Source organism: Cetorhinus maximus, chromosome 13 (genome assembly GCF_964194155.1).
Source record: "Cetorhinus maximus chromosome 13, sCetMax3.hap1.1, whole genome shotgun sequence".
Taxonomy (NCBI): domain Eukaryota; kingdom Metazoa; phylum Chordata; class Chondrichthyes; order Lamniformes; family Cetorhinidae; genus Cetorhinus; species Cetorhinus maximus.
In genome coordinates, this window is record NC_135891.1 from 117,913,504 (window position 1) to 117,919,503 (window position 6,000).

Genomic DNA, 6,000 nt, shown 5'->3' on the forward strand with positions numbered 1-6,000 from the left:
GTCAAGCAAAGTTGTAACACTAATACCAGTCAGCAGGTTTTAATTGAGAGGGCACATGGGCATTTGCTAATGGCTTGGTTGCAATAACAACTGGTACTGACCTTATTAAGACCCTTTAATGGACAGGTGACCTGGTTGAGAGGTTACAACAATAGGTACATTGTCACCAGATCTTTGCCAATAGTGCTCTTTGGAGTATAAACTCCTGCATCGGCCTGTTGGGCCGAATGGCCTGTTTATATGCTGTATTTTGCAACTGGCGCTTTATAAATGCAAGTTTTTCTCTGTTTCCTACTCTATTGCTTGGCAGCCTATTGCAACAGGCCAAGGTCCCCAATGCTTAGAAAGAGCTTCTGTCTGTCAGGGCTTCTCATTCCCTTCCAACCTGTCTGATAACTGACGAGAATGTGTCTGTTCTCTCGCGAATATCTCTTTTCCAGTTGTGATCCTGTCTGTTTTCTTTTCTGACAGCAATCAGCATTTCCTTCAATCTACATACCTATTGACTTAAGTCTCTGTCTCTTCAGTGACAGACCAGCTGGGAGGTCACTGACCTACTCCCTTTCTTTACAGACATAAATCTTTAATAATTCGTTTCTGTCTCCTTTACAGAATAGCAACCCACAGCACTGTTCCATTAGCAACGCAGCAGATTGTTTTTACATTTCATGGAGCAATATTTCTTTCATTTATCAACAATCCTCAGTGCAAAGATTGAAAACAAAAAAATAAATCACTTGCATTTCTCTAGCGCCTTTCACAACCTCAGGACGTCCCAAAGCGCTTTAGAAGTAATGGAGAGAAGAGGCCTCTTTAACACAGAGATTGTGAGGACTGCACTTCCAGGGCTAGTGATTGAGGTAAAAACTATGGGCAGGATTTTCGGGTCATCAGGCGGGCTCGGTGGGCGGGCCAGGAAACAGCCCACCGCACACGTTCAGCCCCCAACCGTGATTTCACGCTGGGCTGGCCAATTAACGGCCAACCAGCATGAAAGGCACTGAAAGGCTCAGCACTGCCGGGGTGGGGGCAGCAGGAGGGTCAGCACGGAGGAACACACAATGAAAGCTCCCTGAAGGCAGAGAGCTGCCTCAGGGAGCTGAAAAATTTAAAACCAAGAAATAAGTGTGTAAAAATGCAGAAAAAAATGTCCACACATCAGACTCACTCACCTAAACATATAGATGATAAAAATTCTGCCCAAACATTTTATTTTTTTTAATTGATATCGGAAACCTCATCCCACCCTTGGATGAGGTTTCCTCAAGAGTCAGAAGGCCGCCTGGCTGATTTGCCCGCCCGCCAACCGTGACATTGGATGGACAGCAAAAAAATCACTGCTAATTGAAACTTTAATGGCCTTAATCGACCTCTTAAGTGTCGGCAGGCGCGTTGTCAACTCTCGCGTGCCCCCGCCAACCGAAATCTCGCGCAAGTGCGAGATGACGTCAGCATCGACATCACCCGCGCGCTATTTTATACCCGATTGGGTCGGGCGTGCGCCCACCCACGGGACGTAGAATTCTGCCCTATGTCAACATTCAGGATTAGAATGGTCAGGTGGATAAAGGGAAAGGCTCTGGAAGAATAGGGTGAGTAAACGTGATTAGTTGGGCCGAAAGTCTTGTTTTCTTACTGTAACTCCAATATTTATCTACATAAAACTTCTGTTTGTGTGGGGAGGAGCTCAGCTGGAGGAATATAGGAACACAAGGAAACTATTGAGCCCCTCGAGCCTGGTCTGCCATTCATTGAGATCATTGCTGATCTGCAACCTAACTCCATATCCCTCAATAACTGGACAACAAAAAAATCTATCAATCTCAGATTTCAAATTAACAATTGATCTAGCATCAATGCCATTTGCAGAAGTTCCAAACTTTTATCATTCTTACGCATCAAACACTGTCTAAAATGGATCCTTCGCTGCCGCAACATGGGTTTTGCCCCTTGTTTTTGTTTTTAGCTCTTTGGTTTGCTTTAAAGTTTTTAAAGTTTTCTTCTTAAGGTTTTAAAAGTTTCCTTTTTTCTTTTCTTTTTTTTCTTTTCTCTCCTGTTTTTGGACTGTAGGCTTTTGGGTGGTGGAGCTGTGTGGAGCTGCCGAGGTTGGTGGCAAAGCAGGGCTGACTGAGTCTGGGGCTGGGCGGGTGCCTGGGGAGTGGGACTTTACCAGGGCTGGGAGGAAGGAGGTTTCATCAGGGAAGAGGAGTGAGGCTTTACTGGGGCCAGGGGAGTGAGATTTCACTGGGGCCAGGGGAGTGAGGCTTCATCGGGACCAGGAGGAGTGAGGCTTCATCAGGGCCGGGAGGAGTGAGGCTTCATCAGGGCCGGGAGGAGTGAGGCTTCATCAGGGCCGGGAGGAGTGAGGCTTCACTGAGGCCAGGAGGAGTGAGGCTTCACTGAGGCCAGGAGGAGTGAGGCTTCACTGAGGCCGTGAGGAGTGAGGCTTCATCGGGGCCGGGAGGAGTGAGGCTTCATCGGGGCCGGGAGGAGTGAGGCTTCACTGAGGCCAGGAGGAGTGAGGCTTCACTGAGGCCGGGATGAGTGAGGCTTCACTGGGTCCGGGAGGAGTGAGGCTCCACCAAGACAAGAGGAACGAAGGTTCACCAGGGTCAGGAGAACAGTGCTACCGAGCCAGGCAAGGCCGAGAGGCATGCTATGTCCATAAGACACAGAAGAGATCTTAAACACTGTAAATCAAAACTTGCTTTATTTAAAAATGGACTTTGCTGGACCAAAAACATGGCTGCTACAGGTCACATGATTTGCAAATTGGCAACAGTTCAGGAAACTCCCAACAGGACAAAGCTCAACCCTCTTCCTTGTGGAACCTCACACCTATCAGTGTGTGGACCCATTACAATCAATGAAACAAGGGAGCAGCATATGGTTTGTCTCACCAGCCTGGACTTGTAACAAAGATAAGGACATTGAAACTCATTATACCTACAGAGGTGCTAAGGTGAACAATGGATTTTGACCAGGGACATAGAGACTGATTGTTAACCTGAAATTGACTCATCAATGGGCAACACCGCATGACCTAAGCTCCTTTGGCCTTTGGAAAGTTTTAATGTTACATTCCTGGACTCCCAGGTCAGTCTGCTGTTAACATACAGCCTGTCAACACCAAAGCCGGACTCCAGGCTGAAAACAAACCCTGCCTCAAGTCTAAACCTCCTCGGAGCCTGGTTCTCTGGAAGATTCCTGCCATCACCTGTAGAGTGGACAAAGTCTCTATGTACCAACCACATCTTGCTGCATCATCACCAACTTTGAAAGAATTTGGCAACTCCTGCTTTCAGCTAGCTGAACCTGCCTGAACTTTAATCCCTACATGAAGGAACCCTCATTGGACTCTGACATTCACATGGATTAATATCCATATCTTTGGGTTTTTTTGCTTTAAGTTATTTCTGCTTATAAAACCCTTTTCTTTCCTACCTCCTTCTTGTGTGCTTGTGTGTGTATATGTAGCTGAGTTGACCATCCGCCGGGTTTGAATGTATGAATAAACATTACCACTGATTTAACACCAAAGAGGGTGTGCTGCAAGACACTTTAAAATTGACTTCACAAACAGAGGGTTTGGGGAAACACGCCATAGTCTGTTTCAAAAGTTAAAACACCTCTGCTTTTTTTTATTCATTCATGGGATGTGGGTGTCACTGGTTAGGCCAGCATTTATTGCCCATCCCTAAGTGTCCTTGTTCAAAGTGCACTTAAGTGTCAACCACATTGCTGTGGGTCTGGAGTCACATAAAGGCCAGACCAGGTAAGGATGGCAGATTTCCTTCCCTAAAGGACATTAGTGAACCAGATGGGTTTTTACAACAATCGACAATGGTTTCATGGTCATCATTAAATTTTTAATTCCAGATTTTTATTGAATTCAAATTCCACCATCTGTTGTGGCAAGATTCAAACTGGGTTCCCAGAGCATTACCCTGGGTCTCTGGATTACTAGTCCAGTGACAATACCACTACTCATTGACTCCCCTTGCAGGCAGATAGAACCACGGAATCGTAGAAAAGTTACGGCACAGAAAGAGGCCATTCAGCCCATCGTGTCTGCACCGGCCAAAAAATAAAAAAAACTAGCTGCCCATTTTAATTCCACCTTAAAGCGCCTGGTCCGTAGCCTTGCAGGTTACAATATTTCAGGTGCAGATCCAGGTACCTTTTAAATAAGTTGAGGGTTTCTGCCTCCACCACCAAACCAGGCAGCGAGGTCCAAACACCCACCACCCTCTGGGTGAAGAAGGTTTTCCTCATCCAATCCTTCTACCAATTAAGGAGTTCAGTTTGCCTCTGTCCCCTGTTGTAACAGGGAGCGTAGCTGCTGAGGCCGAGAGGCACCAGTGTGAAGCAAGGCTGCCGAGGATGGGAATGAGTGAAGCTGCCTGCCAGGCTCTGCTTGAACTCACAGGAGCTGCAGCCTTATGGGCTACAACATTAACCTTGCCCGTGTGGGTACCAACAAGAGACAACCCATATTTGGGGCTGTAAAGGCCTCGATTCAGATGGAGTGGGCAATGAGAAGATGTGAGATAGTGTGTGAAAAGGAGAGGGCAACATTTATCAACAAGGGACAATCCAATTCTGGGGCAGAGGCAGCCTCAATTCAGACAGAGGGGGAAACATGGAGAGGTGAGACGATGATTGAAACAGAGGGAGAACCGTCCACCACTTCCAGCCATTACTCTTATGGTCATTAAAAAAAAGATTGATGAAGTTCAGAACCGGATGAGATTTTTGTCAGAATTCAGGGAGTCGATTGTGCTCTGTTTCACTGAAACCTGATTGACTTTGGACATTCCAGACAATACAATTGATATTGATGGATTTGATCCACTAAATACCAAAGAGGGGGAGATGGCATCTATGTGAATAAACATCGGTGCCAAAACTTTCAGGTTAAGAAAGATATTTGTCTCGCTAACATCGAATTACTTTGCATAGTTTTCGGACACTTCGATCTGCCCCATGAACTTAATCAATTACACATTATTTTGGTATATGTTCTACCGAACAAACGAAATAGGAGCAGAAGTAGGCTATTCGGCCTCCCGAGCCTGCTTCACCATTTCAATAAGATCTCGGCTGATCTGTTTGTGTTTCAAATTCTGCATTTCCATTTACCCCCTTTGATTCCCTAGCCTAACAAGAATCTATCTACCTCTGCCTTAAAAACAATTCAGTGACCCCACCTCCACCGCCTTCTGAGGCAGAGAGTTCCAAAGTTTGCACAACCCTCTGAGAGAAAAAATTCTCCTCATCTCCTGTCCTATCAGGCTGACCCCTAATTTTAAAACAGTGGCCCCTGGTCCTGGACACACCCACAAGAGGAAACATCATTTCTGCATCCACCTTGTTGAGACCGTTTGGATCTTATATACTTTAATCGAGTCACCCCTCACTCTTCTTAACTCCAGTGGAAACAAGCCCAGTCTGTCCAACCTATCCTCGTATGGAGGAGGTGGCAAGAGTTGTTTCAGAAACGGTTCAAGAAATTGCTGCTCCTTCTCCAGAGTCACCGAAGATCATCCTTGGTGGTTTTAACGACTGTGTAGTATAAGGGCATTCAGGCAGACCAAGGGTTAATGAGGTACTGGAGAAACAGTACCACTCACATAGTGATGTAGAGAGACACATGATGGTAGACTGTGTGTAGTAGATTCTGGAAGCAGCCAGCATGGAGACAGCACTCATATCTTGGATATGTATATAGTTATGGATTACCATCTAACAGTTTATGTTCAACCACACACGCCTCCAGACCTCTTAATGAGATACCAAACAACCTGGCGACATGCTGGCAGTGAAGGCTCGAGTCCAAAATCCCAGAGAAGCTGGAGAAGGATCACAGAATCTCAAAGCATGAAGAAGTAAAGAAACTGAAGCCTGACTTGAAAGAAATGCGCCTAAATTTAAGACACAGTTGGAGATCACCTAAAAAAAAGCTCCATTGCAGACCTGGAGGCTGAAGGACTCTACCAG